At 44.1% G+C, this 16,369-nt stretch overlaps 1 protein-coding gene across 1 annotated transcript in view; it reads right to left on the minus strand.

Moving 5' to 3' along the window:
- Nucleotides 1-16,369, minus strand: part of LOC119445778 (glutathione S-transferase 1-like) — a 603,258-nt gene that overhangs the window by 493,351 nt on the left and 93,538 nt on the right. The window lies entirely within an intron of this gene.

The following is a 16,369-nucleotide window of genomic DNA, read 5'->3' on the forward strand; positions in this document are numbered from 1 at the left end:
TCTTGAAACAGATACTGTGGGATCACTCGTCTCGCACAGCAGCTGCCAAACGTACTAGAAACGACGCCACCTACGCGCCACTCACAGATGTTTCTCAAAAAGTGCCACAGGCTGTATGACACGCACTCTACGTCCGTCATTAACCCCATCATCCGCCACCCAGGCCAAACAGATTTAACTACAACGACAACAAAGCCAAGTACAGTTAATATGCTTAAAGTGCGAATTCTGGTTCTTGGGCTACACTTCAAATGTGTTATCCGTCCTTTGATTTGCAAGATACGGCGACAGCGCCGAACACTCCATCGGTTGTGAAAAATATTTTTCTAGCAAGACCACTTGGTTGTCGCCATGCTACAATCACTGGTTAGTGCTCGTCGGAGGCTCCTGAGAAGGTTGCAGATAACATCAGCTGGAAGCACATTACAAGCAAGTGACGCCATTATTCCTGTGAGTGGAAGCTTTCCGTGGACACAATCATTCACCAATTGTCATCATTTCGCACAGTAATGCAACAAGCGTCGACATTCCAGTGGAGGGCCAGTTTCCTTAGGTCTCTGATTTTATGCTTATGAAACTATATGCTTATGAAACTTATGAAACACACTATATAAGGCAAGCTGCCCTGAGCCTTTCATTGAGTTCTCAGCAATGCTTCACACGTTGTTTAGCGCTACTTATAATTGTTGGTCAAACTTTTCGTTAATCATCTTCCCTCGTTTGTGAAGACATCTGGATCGACAATGTAGTCATTGGATGTGCGCACAGGAGAGAAAGGGGCTGTTGTTACGTACGAACACTTGCCGCACAAATTTGTGGTTACTCATTGCCGCGATGCTCGCATCTGGGTCCTCTGTGAAGCGCAGTGTTTTATTGTTGAGGCTTAATTGGAGAAGCCACTTCCCGATGAAAAAGCTGAAAAGGCGACCATCGCCAAGGAGCCATAACAGCACAGGTTGAAATCTTTGACCAATATCTGGTGTAGTGCTAAGATAAGGAAAGATTCCGCACTTACCTACCTACCTGAACATGCGCGTCCAGGAGTCTGTTGCATGACTACAGGCATTCTAGTTTACTTCCGGCAAATTTAAGTGCTTAAAGCTGAATCCCTTGTTTCAGCCTGTCTCATCAATAAAGTAACTGGTTATATTTATTTACTCAGTAAAAAAGGTGTAACTGAAGTACCGTGAGTGTTACGGCGTAAACAATATAATCGATTCAGTACTAAACTACCAAAGTCTGTAGCTGAATACAAGTAATGAAAAACTATTCGTTATTTACATTGTCGTCTCTAGGACATACAATATCGGGTACTTGCGCTCCTAAATATTGTACGTCATCATCATCGTTACGTAAAAGCATCATTTCTTACGAATCAATTTCCAACATTGGTCATATGCGAATATAAAATGTTAAGTTCTACAAGCTCTTTGAGCCGTGACTTTAAGGCTATCATACTGTCTAATAGTTTCATAAACACAATTAACATACCCACGAGAGTGGCACTTGAATTCGAGTGAGTCCTAGATCTTTTTATTACAAATTTGCCTGAGAATAATATTAGGTGACGCGTTTTGTCGTGTTTTATCAGTGACCATCTACCCATATTTTTATGTGCGGAGCTATTGACACAAGGTAAAGCAAAGCCTGGAATAATTAAGTTTCAAATAATTCGAGATGTGGCGCTCAGTGCATTTCGTAACACTCTATTGCAGGCACATTAGAGCGATGTAAGAAAATCTGTAGACGCAAACAATGCTTACGACAAATTTATTGCAATTTTCAAGCGATTGTATCATTTGAATTTTCCGCTAAAAGAGCGCAGATTAAAGCGTAAAACACGAAAACCATGGATAACGCCTGAGATGCGTCATCAAATGAAAACAAGAGATAAACTTTACCAAACATATTCCTACATACCTATTTACCGGAGGACTGGCTGGCCTTCAAGTGTTATCGCAACAAACTTACAAAACGCTTGCGATCCGCGAGAACGCGCTATCAATCCACATATCTTGAAGTTTCTGGCAATCGTTCTGACGTACTGTGGTCTAGATTAAACACACTTCTTCATCGCGGCCACTTTACCGCCCCTGTTTCAGAACTGGAGGTAACTGTAAAGATATGGATGAAAAGTATTGGCTGACGCGTTTAATAATTTTTTTCACTAATATGATAACGACCGGAACTCCGGCTGATGCGTGCGAATACGCAAGTGTTCATAACGCTCAATTATTGTACTTGCGTCCTGTCACCGGCCATGAAGTCTTATCAACAATAAAAAGCATAAAAAATAGCGCCAGTTGTGGTATTGACGGAATTCAAATGCGTCCTGTCAAAGACGTGTCTGATGTTATTGCGCCGACTTTAGCAGATATCTTTAACATTTGTTTAACAAACTCTGTTTTTCCTTTAAATATGAAAATAGCAAAAGTGACCGTGCTTTATAATAAGGGTGACCGAAATAACTTTGGCAATTATAGACCGGTGTCTATCTTTCCCGTGTCCTGAAAGGCCTTCAAAAAAATTCTGCACACTCGATTTTCAAGTTTCATTGATAAATATAATTTATTTACACCTAATCAATTTGGTTTTCGGAAAAATAAATCAGTTGAACTGGCGCTGCTAGAACAACAAATGTATAATCTCAGACAATTTGAAAACAAGGCGCTCGTTCTTGGTATTTTTATTGATTTTTCAAAGGCCTTCGATTTAGTAAACCATAAAATATTATTAAAGAAATTGCATTGATATGGCATTCGTGGACACGCCTTAGCGCTTATTGACTCTTATTTGTCAAACAGACAGCAATTCGTTCAGATAAGCGACTCTAATTCCGGAGTGAAACCTTTGCTGTGTGGTGTGCCACGGGGCAGTATTCTAGGCCCACTATTATATAACATCCATCTTAATGACATTGTAAATATTAATTGCGAGGCCAAAGATATAATATATGCTGATGATACCAGCATACTTTTTTCAGGACATGATATTCACGAGCTTATAAGAACTTGTAATCACACAATAAAAATGCTAGAGAGATGGTCAGCAGCAAATGTTATGCGTATTAACGAAAATAAAACAAAAGCTGTTATATTCCGACCAAAAAATAAAATTGTTCCACCTCTTCTAGACATGGTACTGGGTACTCAGACTATTGAAGTATTTCACCATATTAAATGTCTGGGCATATTTTTTTCCGCCAATATGTCCTGGGATTGCCACGTAAGACAATGTCCTGCAAAAAATTGCTCAGGTGACAGATGTAATTGGTCGGCTTCGACACTTACTTCCAAAAGGAATCAAGCTTCTGCTCTATCATTCGCTCTTTAGCTCTCGTTTAAATTATTGCCAACTAGTATGGGGTACAACGACGGTCACTAATCTTAATCAAGTATACTTAGTTCAGAAAAAATGTGTTAGGCATATTTTCAATGCACATTTTGCGGCATCTACTAATGTTTTATTCTGCAGTTAAGGAATAGTCAAAGTACACCAGACATACAATTATACGTTAAGCAGGAAAATCAAATTAGAAACTCGTAAGAACATAACAAATTTGCGCGTTTTGGCCAATTTAAGATTTAGGCATTTAAATTATTTCACGCGTCATGGAGAAAATTGGGAGGTAGACACAGTACGATTAAACTCCGGAAAAGAGCTCTTGTCTTACACTCTTCCCTCCCTTCTGAATCACTATGACCTTGACAATTTTGACTTGTTTAATTGTTCATATCAGGATATCTGCAAGTTATATACAGTGATGTATAGCTCTGAAATTTCTACTACTTAATACCTGTTTTATTACAAACCTTGTCTCATTTCCCATAACCATAATCGTATCGAATTGTTTCATCTGGTTGTACGTAACTGTTTGTAACAAATTCATTTCTATACTGTCTTTTTACCCTTGTATTTTCAGTGTATGTATGCTAGATATTTGTATTTTGATCGCATTTCAGACATTTATTTTCTCTAAGAAACTGTTTTGTATCTATTTTTATGCCGATTGTAATAACTGATTAAACATTTCTGTATTAAATTTACATTTCCATACCGTAGTGTGTACCCTATTGTACTTTGCTGTCTGTTAAGTGTCAATTTTTCCTTCATTTATTTCACGGTAGGGCTGATACCACTCCGAAATTTTTCTATGGGGCTGTGACCTAGTCAAACTGTTCTGACAAACAGCTTTTTGCCACAGTACTTCTTTCAGTATCCTTTACAGAATGAAAATAAACTTTATTGATTGATTGATGAAGATCCATCAAACTATCTCGCTGTAAATCCTTCAACATTTCAACGTGATGCTTCCCAACAAAGTGGTTAGAGCTCACGTATGTTATTTGTTCGATGGACGCCATGGCGACAGCCAATATGTACGTATGTTCTCACGTGAAAATAAAAAAAATGCACTTATTGATTATTCGTGCGTCTAAGTCGTCTACAAGATGCCATAAGCGTAAAATACTGCAAATGATACTACTAATTACCAATTAGCCCTAAAATATAACGCGCCATTGCAAAACATATAGCCTATCAATAAAACGACAGCGAAAACTGCCATTGGTTTACTTAAATCTGTCTAAGATCTTTTGACAATGACTTCATCACACGGGTGTCCAACATTCAGTTACGGGTGTCCAACATATGAAATTAACTCAAAAATTTTAAAAAACACTAAGCTTATTTCTGCAGCCTATTTGTCTTTGATATTTGCCCAGTCTCTTTCTTCAGGTTTCATTCCAGATGACTGGAAAATCGGGAAGGTCGTTCCAGTCCACAAATCAGGTAACAGAAACTCGCCTCTTAACTACCGCCCCATTTCCCTAACAAGCGTCCCTTGCAAAATCATGGAACATGTCATATACTCTCTTATCATGAATTTTCTTGACTCGAATCACTTTTTCCATCCCGCCCAGCACGGATTCCGCAAAGGTTTCTCCTGCGAAACACAGCTGGCCATCTTCCTGCATGATGTTCACACTAACCTTGACAGTAACATACAGACTGACATAATCTTCCTGGATTTCTCTAAGGCCTTCGATAAAGTCCCTCATCAACGTCTAATATTGAAACTAACAAGACTTAATTTGCATCCTGATGTTTTGAATTGGATTATTGAATTTCTTAGTAACCGCTCCCAATCTGTCATTATAAATAATCATCTATCTAACCCTGTGCCAGTAACATCAGGCGTCCCACAAGGATCGGTTCTTGGCCCTCTATTATTTCTAATATATATTAATGACTTACCTTCACATGTGTCCTGTAATATCCGAATGTTCGCCGATGATTGTGTCATTTATCGCACTGTACGTAACACCTACAATCAAACAGCCCTGCAGAAAGACCTCTCCGCTATACTAACATGGTGTGGTGATTGGTTAATGTCACTTAATGTAAACAAGTGTAAAGTTATGTCTTCCACTCGTAGCCGTAATCCCCTAGTATTTCCTTACCAAATCGAAAGCATGCCTCTCGAATTAGTAGAGTCCTATAACTACCTAGGTATCACCGTATGCAATGATCTGTCCTGGCATAAACATATTTCTAACATCATATCATCTGCTAATAAAACACTAGGTTTTTTAAAGCGTAATCTCCGTCAGGCCCCTAAAAACGTAAAACTGCTTGCCTACAAATCCCTTGTTCGACCAAAACTAGAATATGCATCTGCCATTTGGAGCCCGCACCAAACATATCTTATCACCTCACTTGAATCTGTTCAGAACCGCGCCACTAGGTTCATTCACTCACAATATTCATATGACGTCAGTATTTCTGCACTTAAAACACAATCCGGATTAACACTACTATCTAATCGCCGACGCGTCGCTAGTCTTGAGCTCTTTCACAAGTTCTTTTTCAGTGTCCTTCATCATGCTCCATACATCATTCCTGCGGCACGCATCTCTCATCGCACCAGTCATCCGCAGCAAGTCGCACGCCCGCGTGCCCGAACCACTCATTTTTCCGCCTCGTTCATTCCTCGAACAGCTAAAGACTGGAACGGCCTTCCTGCTGGCATTGTTAACATCGCTTACCCGTCTTTGTTCAAACAGCGTGTGATTGATCACTTTGCATATATTTAATGATGTGTACCAAATGTGGAACCTATGTTATACCCACCCCTTATGTAATACCCCCTCCGGGGGTCTTTAAGGACAATAAACTGAACTGAACTGAATTGAAGGCTATCTTACAGCAGCTCCCGAGACTTCACTTTGCTGTCGCGGCGTATGGCTTCGGAAGTTAAGCGGTTTTCAAGTATCTAGTTGCAAGGAAGTGACCACCTTCTGACTATATCAAAGAATATTGGGCTGGTCGGTCCTCTGTCTTCAGATGTCATAAAAAGTACTGACTAGAAGAAACTTCAGTCACCTATGTAATACTTAAGCAGATGTAGTATGGCTGAGTGTGTAGATGATGTAATTGGAGATGCACTGAAATTATCCATGGGCGGCGTCAGACAAACAGTGAATTCAACACATTTCTGTATTGAGCTTGGAAGCCTTAGATGCTATTTTAAGGCAGGCCGAAAGACAACACAGGTACACCAAGTTAATTTATTACCTGCACGAAACACCACTCATGCAAGTGGCCCGATACTAGGAAACCCTCGTCGTGCATGATGGGAACTATACGATGTCTTCAACTTTTTCCCCAGCCGTGGCATCCTGTGGCTTCTTTATCCGTTTACGAAGACCGGGTGCGATTCGGAAGATATTTTCGGTGCGATGGTCGGTGGCGAGATTGCCGCTGCCAGTAGCCCTGCATAGAGTGCCATCCCTATCACTGCGGATCGAGAAATATATAAATTCAATTTTTTTATCAACGAACTTGATGGGGCTACTGGAGCCTGTAGGCATTCGCCTTCAACTGCTGTGAATTATTACTCGAATATGAACCATCTGAAACGCGAGGCCTACTACAAGAGCCTACTGCAATTTGGTATTCGATATCCGTCAGGATAACCACTTCGCTCTCGACATTGGTTTTCAGTGGCGGCCGGGTCATTGTGGCATCGTTAGTAATTACCTCAGTAACAGTGTAGTTCTTTCTGCCCATAGCGGTATTTTGAAAACCTTGCCATTACGTCCATCTAGAGTGAACTCTACAAGAGAAGACCAATCACTGAATTGTAATTTCAAGCTAGCTGATTGGAGTTCTGCAAGTATCGTGAGCGGTCTTCTGTGGATTTTTACTACTTCCTGGAAGCCACAGCTACCACAAGGCCTCAATTGCTGCAAGGCAACAATATTCCGTCGCTTTTAGCTGGCTGTGGAATTGACAAAGGCATTCCTGAACCGAAATATGGGTAGTACACCTTCAGCGAAAGTTGCGTATATGAAGAGCACCTTTTAATCCCCATCATGTTGGTTCACCCACAGTGAGTATCATTCTCGATGAGAGGCGAACGCCGACAGGGGTGACATGCGTCGTAAGCTCGCAAAGCGACACGTTCACTGAGGCATATCCTGTACTCGGCTAATCTCAGTGACTGACTGAACTTCCTATGTACACTTCCGGATGAGCGCATCCTGAATATTTTGTTTCCTTTCTTTCTTGTATTCTATTGACTGGCATCCCCCTGCGTCGGATAGGAAGCGGGACGTGTGTCTGGTTTTATATATTTCCCTTTTTCTTTAGTTTCTTATCTCAAGCATGCGGTCTTGCAACGAACGATTGACACCCGTACACGCACCTAAGACCAAGATATTTGATGCACTGCAAGTGACTGTTACATGCTCGGCCGTATAAGCAATATCAGCTGGCCGGTCGCTGTACTTTATAATAGCGGTGCAAAGTGTTACTTCGCTATTATAGTAATAGGAACTCTGTTTATTCAGTTGGCATAAGCCGGTTCAAGGGTTTGAACGAACAATTACCCGTAACAAACAGCAATTGTCATTCTTTTATTATGCCGTTCACCTACTAAGTCATGCGAAGCGTTTTTTTAACTAAATAAGATAGGAAGTACGTGCTGCTTAACGCTTGATCTTGTTTTCCTTTTTTTGCGCAATAACGTTATAAATTCAAAACAAACATTTCTGTGTGTATATTTACTTCTTAAAGTGCTTGGACATGGTGAGACACGTGAGCAGTGTGTGCAAAGGCACTGAAATCTGCCTTGCAATATGTCGCGCTCATGTTTCTGAGGCAGTCTAGCACATAATGTGATCGTTTTCATACAGATATAAGCACACAAATATCTGACACTCTCCACCCTAAAAATATTCGTTGCATGCTTCACACCTGAGAGGAATAAAGAGTACTTAATTTTGTTTCACGTAGTGATGCGATAGCGCTTACGGCCCCGTGTCGCAAAAAATATGGGGTCGGTGTCGGCATCGGTGTCGGCGGCGTTGACCGGCCAAGAAAATCATACCCAACCACGCCGACTACGCAGGCCCTCCGCGTGGCGCAGGGGCGCTGGTGAACTAATAGATTTTCTCAAAGTAAAATGCGTCCGAAAAATTATAAAGTACGGATTAACCACAACCTAATGGCATGATAACGTCGGATTGTAATTTGAATATACGAGAAAACATAATTCTGTTACGCGGAAACTCGAACACAAACTCCTTATCCATAATTTCTACCATTCAACAGCGGCGCGCCCCTGTCGGTGGTCCTTCCAAAAACGCCATCCAGATGGCGCTCGCCTGCTCGGCAGCGGCGCGACGAGTCGAAGGTGCAGAAAACAAAAAGCGGCAGTCAGGGATCTTTGAATGCTATCGCGTTCCACTCTCAAAGGCGAAGCTCAAGCGTCCTCCAAATTTTTTCTATTAACTTTGTATTCTACTGCTTTGAATTTACATCGAGAAAAAAATAAAGTGCTCTTATTCTTTTTCTTCACACAGTTCTAAGCATGGCGGCTTCTATTGCATTGAATTGGGGTATACCCGAAGCATTATAGGGCTCAGCAGATGATCGCGTTTGCTGGTGTTCCCGCCTGGGAAAAGGGTATTCTGCGTCGGACAGCTTCCGAAAAACAGCAGTGTAGCTTGCAAATTTCCATTTTCCAACTAGTCCACGCTCTGGCACTCGACACACGGCGCGAGTGCCACGACGAACGAGAGAGGAAGCAAGCAGCCGCAGTATTAACTAACCACCGACGGAGCACCGTGTGTGAGCGCGGAGCCTAATTTTGCCAAGGGGGCACTTTTAAGAAGGCGCTGTAATAATTTTAGCAATGCAGCAATAATGAAACATAGAGCACTTTGGTGCGGCAATAAAATGTGGTTGTGAGGGGAATATGAAAAAAAAAAAACGAAGCCAGCGATAACCTTTGTAACTACCATTCTGCGCTTATAATCAGACATCGTGTTGGAGTCGGAAGTTAACGAAAGGCAGGTAGTGCGGTTTGTCTTGGAGCCCACGGTAAAACCACGAACGAGGCTGTAGAGAGGCATGGATTTGGGCCTTTTTAATGCCAGAGAAATGTAGAGCAAAATTAGATTTGAAGAAAGACTGCGAAACTTGGATGAAAATAAATGGCCGGCTAATTTGAGCAAATATCTCTACCTCAAAATTGTGGGCACTGATTGGAGGGAGAAGTAAAAAAATGGGCAACCAGGGTTAAAATAGGCAACCAAGGATCATCGCAAATAAAATGAGAGAAACAGAGACTGCAAATTGAGCGCAAAGGATGGGAACGAGAAAGACCACGAAGATTTAGAAGAATTAAAAGGGAAGTTAGGAAGGAAAATCTGTACGATAACGCAAATGACACTGTATTGATATTTGAAGCCCGAGCTGGTTGTCTGAAAACAAAAACATACCGAAGAAAATATTCGTAACATGATGAGGCATGTGTGTGCTACAACGAAAACGCGGATACAAAACAGCGCATCGTAATGGAATGTGAAGGTATTCACCCATCGAGTCCCGTACGAAACGTTCATCTTCTAAACGCTCTGGCAATTAAAGCAGCTGGAAGCATTAACCGGTCAGCAGTCGAGGTAAGGAAAAAACGCTCAGGGCATTGGTGGAAAACGCAGGGAAGAAGTTGATAGGACTGGATCCCGTTACAGGCGTGGGTGACTATGCAAGATAGACATATATGTTTCAAGGAAGCTACAAAACATTTATGAGGCACAGAAAATGCTAGACTGATAATTATCCATAGATTTATTCATTAACTAAAGCATGCTGGGTGACTTTTTATCGCTGCCTTATTTTCAAGGGGACGCAAAGATATCATAATCATCAGTAGCGCCGCCGAGCCGACGTTGTCTACCTATGAATGAAAGCAAATTCAATGTTTACTTCGCTTGTAGTGTTTGCAGTTGATGCCTATGGTCCAGTAGATGCCTACGGTGTCGGCGACGACGCAAATTTGCCAGGAGTTTCCATGTTATCAGCATTTTTCATAAATGCGGCTAACATGATCTGTTCATAACATTACCATTAGGTGCAGCGTCCTCCTGTCTATGCAACGTTCCATATGAAAGGGCTGCCTCAGGAAGGTGAAAGGGAGAAATCTCTCCCAGATCTCTCACCGTTACTCAGTAGAGCTCCACTGGGATCGCCGCTTACCTCTGACCTCCTACGTTTTGTCCTAGGAAGAACAACTTGGATATTGTGGCGCCAGGCTTTGCCGCAACCGTTTGCATTCACAAGAGTTATCAGCAGTTGGCAGCGCCACCAGGCAGTTTTCGTTGGAATCCGGGAGGATGACGTTAACGACTAGCTCGCAACTATACCATCGTCAATGCCTTCAACAGGTTGGTACAATTTGCAATAAGTTCATAATGACCCTTTCTACCTCTCAGACGCAGCTGAGAGGTAGACGACGCTGAGGGGCTCCTAAATCACGAAGAAGAAATAAACTTTATTTAAAGTGCCGGCACTTTCTTTTAGTGCCCTCAGGCGTCGGCTCGAAGTCCTTGTACTCGGGCGGCATCTTCGGTTTGCCGGACGGCCCAGAGCTGGTCTTCCAGCTCCGAACTTTTCAGAGCCTCCTCCCAAAGGCGCCGACGCCGACGGAGAACGCCCCCGGCGGCCCAGCAGCCGGGGAAACGGCGGGAACGAGTGAGCTCGAGGATTCCTTTAATCCACTAACGCCTGCCGTTATGGGCGCGTCGCGAACGGCAGCGGTTTTAGTACCGTTGTTGCCGGCACATTCCCAGAGTATGTGTCGCAGCGTTGCTCTGAGTCCGCACGCTTTACACGCATCAGTCGGATATAAGCTAGAGTAACAGTGGCGTAAGACTGCCGGACTTGGGTAACTGTGTGCTTGTGGTAAGCGTAAGTTTACGGCCTCTTTCCTGTTTAATTTAACGTGCGGTGGCGGGAATTTGCCTCTTTCGAGTATGTAGTGTTGTGTGAGGTCTCTGAACGTGGTCAGGCGATCGCCCCACGGCCTTTGTGATTGTTTTTGTTGCAGCGTGTCTGTCGTAGTGTCTCGATCCGGCAGATCCGACGGCCCGCACTCAGGGGCGGAGGCGGCGGCCACGTAGTCTGCCACGGCTCGGCGAGTGAGACCTCGAGCCGCGGCGAGGGCCGCCTCGTTGTCCGCCAGCGGGACGTCGGTGTGTGCCGGGGTCCAGAGGAGGAATACCATAGAATTTTGTGATGTTGAGTCTTATATCATCAAGTTTAATTTCAAAACTGGGATGCCTCCACACTGCATCTGCGTGAGCTCTTTTGTGTAGCAACCAACGGCACGGAGGTCGCGAAGAAAAAAAAATGGGCCTACTCTATCGAGTCAAATGGAGCATGCCGCACTTACTATACTGAAGTCCGTTATGAACTCTGTAAAGGGATTCGACGACTTGCGTGTGGCATATCGTTTAATGAAACTATCAAGCGTTCCACTCGGTCGTTGGCTTACTTTCTCTAAGATGGCGCTCCGCTTGCATCGTGGCTTCCGTCGCCCACCTCTTCTTTCTTAAATGTTTCAACAACCCGCCCCACGTGGAATTCAGTGAGTGAGTGAATAGACTTTATTGTAAAATAAGTTATTCAGCTGGCCTCAAGCGAAGCTTATCTATGGTCGAGACCCGAGTTCAGGGCTCCGCTGGCTTCCGCAAGCCTGTTAGCTCTTCTGACCAGGAGGATCTGGTCCTCTATGTCTGAGCTGGCCAGCAGTGCCTCCCACTGATCTCTATTTGGATTTGGTATGTGAGGTTCTATGTTGTGTGATGTACACTCCCATGTTATGTGGTACAGGTTTGGTGTTGACCCGCACCACGGGCATATGTCTTTAAAAGCTGAGGGGCGTATCTTGTGTAGTTTATGTAAGCTGACGAAGGTGCCTGTCTGTAGCCTACGCAGATACGCCTGTCAGTAGCCTCTGTAGCCTACGCAGGTGCCTGTCTGTAGCCTATGCAGGTACCGCTCGGTTTCCTTTCCCTTTCCATATTCTTATGATTTCAGATTTGTCGGGTTAGCACTGGAGTCCTCTTTGGCGGGCATGTTCTTCTATTGTAGCGGCTGCTGTTTGGAGCTGTTCATTCTTATCGGCCAAGGAGCCCTTGGTTGGCCATATCGTGATGTCATCCGCGTAATAAGCATGTCTGATACCCTAGATGTATTGTATTATTGCGATAGCAATTATATGGACACTCAAAAGCAGATTTCTGCCGTCGCCGTCGCCGTCGCCGTGAGGTTCCGTATGACGTCATTTGGAGAAGAAATCGTCGCCGCGCGCCGAACGCTGTATGTGCGAGTGAAAGGGCGCGAGGGTCGCGTCTTTCACGGGGAGTGAACGCACGGCGGAGAACAAACGCGCATTCTGCGCCGTGCTCGCTTAAGGGCTGCAGAAGTAGGCGTCTCTTTTCTCCTTTACAATCACCATATATGTAGAGCAAACGCGCCTTCTTCCGACGCGCGAGAGGCCGTGGGGGAGGGGGAGGGAAGGGAGGCGACGTTTAGCTGCGGCACCAAGTGCCTATTTATATCAGAGGCTCCGGCAACAGTCATCAACGCCGCACGCATTTTGAGCGAACGCGGGCAAAACGCCGATGGCGTCCACAACAGTTCTGCGTGTTGCCGATGCTGCTGCATGTCCATGTTTATACAGCTGATAAAGCTAATATCATTACTCCGTATAGCTCTCTACAAGTTTGCTATCGCAATTGATGCTTCGCCTTTCAGGTGAAACTGCGACAACTTTTTTTTTTTTTTTGGCAAGGCCAATCATGGCGATATTGAAAAGAGTGGGTGAGATTACCGCTGTCTGAGGGGTTCCCTTGTTCGGGGGGTGGGATGTTGCAGTTTCCATCTCTGACAGCTTTAGCTCTGCTGTCGTTTGGCTTAGGAAGCTTCGTACGTAATTGTACGTTCGCTCACCGCCGTTGGTGTTTGCTAGTCCTTCCAAGATTTTTATTTTTTTTGGCTCACGTTGTCAAAAGCCCCTGTGATATCTATGGCTAGGATAACGTCTTCGCCTGCATTTCGAATGTTAGTGAGTATCTCTTCCTTTAGTTGGAGGAGGATGCCTTGGGTCGAGATCTTAGCTCGGAAACCGTACATGGTATCCGGCATCTGCCCACTCTCTTCCAGGTACTTTTGTAGTCTGACGTTTACTGCTTGCTCAAAAGCCTTTCCTAAGCAGGATGTAAGCGAGGTTGGTGTGGAGTTTTCTATCGCCAGTTTCTTCCCGGGCTTGGGTATCATGATTACTTTTGAATGCTTCCATTGTTCCGGTACGGTACTCCTGGACCAGTGGTCATTTATGAATTTTGTGAGAGCGACTACGGCTGCGTCGCTCATGTTTCTGATGACGGCATTAGTTATACTATCCACCCCGGCTGCCGTGTTGGCTGTACCGTCTTGAGTCTGCACCTAACTTCCACGGCTATAGCAAGCTCGACACGTGGAAGTCAGGTGCAGACTCAAGACTATACAACCGTTGCACTGACCGGTGGATTATGGGCCCTCCTCTTGTTGCCGAAAGGCATGGTCTTCGACTTCCGTCTCATCCTACGTACGACTTTCTAAGCAAGGCCCATCTGACAGGTTTGTTGGAAGTGGCAAGAATCACTCTGGATAATAGCGTCATGAACTTTTATTCAGTGTGAAGCTGCCTGTTTGGCATTCTCGGATGCTCTTATTTTAGATTTGTATTCTTTGGACGAATGTTCCCTAAACGTAAGTCAAGCCGATGCTCGTCGCGTCCATAATGCAAGCAGCTTTGATGCCTTTGAGCGCAACGTCCTGCTGCCTGGATTTGGCAAAGACATCAGGCGCTTCTCAACGAGAAAATGTGTTGTAGTGAGGGGTTCTGGACCTTCTCAATTGTTGTAGACACAGGTTGTTGGTCATAAGTTGACAGTGGTTGACTTCAAAGCATAAATCTTACTCAGCCTTCTCGTTGCCAGTCAACATGTCATCTAGGAAATATGAATCTCTGAACCACTTCACCGTACCACAGGAGGTCAAATCCATCTGACCACAGGAGGTCAAATCCATCTTCTGAAGGCGATGCTGAATAGCAGCTGATGACAGAGTGCAATTATACGCCATTACGAGCGGCACTCTTGTCAAGCGTTATGTGATAATATTAGGTAAGGGCTCTTTAGGCATCCGTAAGTTAAAGAGCCTCACGTACCGCAAGGCATCTCGATCCTTTCGGTTCAAGAAGATCTGTAAAAATGTATTTTTCATTTCAGCGAGCAAAGCAATGCGACGCTTTATGAACCGTAGAAGAACACCGATGAGGTCAAGGTTTGGGTTCGGGCTGGAAAAACAAGCTGTAGTTCGAGAAAAATTCGCCCTTGACGTGAGAGGAGGCGCCGACAACTACTCGAAGTTTTGTTGTTCAATCTTCGTGGACGACTGCACGGTGCGGCATTGTCCGCCGTAGAACCAGTGGTAGCATGTTGCACTTGGTGAGAGTCGGTGAGACATCAATCACCTGGTAAACATTGCTGTGGCTCCATGTTCCAACGTATTTTGGCACAATTTGCGGTACCACTTGAAGGGACTCGACACCTTGCGTGAGGCACAACATTTGTTGAATTCGAGAAGCGGGAGACTCAGTCGGTGGCTTCCGTTCTCTGAGAAGGCGTACCTCGTGTCATCCGTCGAGCTCTTCTTCTTTCTTAAGTGTGTCAACACAGTGTTCACCGTATATATGCTATCGGATTAAGAAAACTTCGCTTTTTGGATGGCGTAACAGTGTATCGGCATGGCCTGAGTCATGTATCTTGATTTAAGTACGCATATATGTTGGCTGGACCAGTACGGATATTTTCCTCCCGTTGTACGAAACCGCTGGCCAACTATAATAGGCGTATCAGACGTCCCGCGAATAAAGCCACCTATTGTCTAGCCACTTCAGTGAATGCTTGAAAGAGGTACCTTTCTATATGCGCGGAGAAACGCGAAATACAAATAACACCCTATATCTTGGCAGTCCTGATTCTTTGTAAATCGGAGACTTTGGGTATATTCGTAGCTACTAAACTTTAGGATTTGGGGATCCAGCCTAAAGGCCTTGCTTGGACCGCGAAAGTTCCCTCACTGTGAGGCCGAGGATTCCCCATACAGCATTTGAAAGGTTGCGTAGCCAAGTAAATCCAATACGCTTCGCTTTACGGGAAACAGCCAGCCTAACTAGCCTGCAAATTATTTCATGCCTGAATATTTCACGTGTCCCTAAACTATTTGACATTTTCAAATCGCGGAATTCCCATAAATAGGGCGAGGAAATATAACGCATTTTACATTATATACCCTTTCATCAGGTGACTAGAAAATGTCTGGTAACCAGGGCCTGGTGAGCCTTTCCTCCTTTCTCGATTGTGCGAGCCGGCGCGGTGCTCAGTGAATGTGTTGCCTGTTGTCATCACATCAAGCGAAATGATTTGACGGTGCCTTAAGTCATTCCGTAAGTAGGTAGTAGGTACGTAATGTAATCTCATACGAGGACATCGAAGAACCATGCGTATTCTTTGGCTGCAACATTAACTACAGAAAGTGAAAATTTTTGGCCGCGCAAACGTTCGTTATGCACGTAGTTTTGAACTATTTCTGTTATATTCATAGTAACAGTGTCTGTGCTCTGCCAGTGTAACTTGGGAAAAAAAAAAGAAACTTATCACCGCCTATTCTGTCGGTGTGGGAAGTTTTTGCAGCTTTTGTCTAGCTGCCCTCAGTTTTGTAAGAACTGGAACAAACGGATTGATTGATTGATTGTATTGTTTAATTGATTTGATTGATTGATTGATTGATTGATTGATAATTGATAACAATGATCATGTATGCGGTCAGCTCAGTGCAAGCACGAAATATCTTAGAGGCAATCGTCAGTATGGCTGCGTCAGCCGCCGGCTTCTATCATTATCACGCATTTTCACTCTGCTATGACAGGCTTACCTTGGACCTTTTATACGAGTCCGATGGCGTGGCTCAA

This window comes from Dermacentor silvarum, chromosome 3 (assembly GCF_013339745.2).
Source record: "Dermacentor silvarum isolate Dsil-2018 chromosome 3, BIME_Dsil_1.4, whole genome shotgun sequence".
Classification (NCBI taxonomy): domain Eukaryota; kingdom Metazoa; phylum Arthropoda; class Arachnida; order Ixodida; family Ixodidae; genus Dermacentor; species Dermacentor silvarum.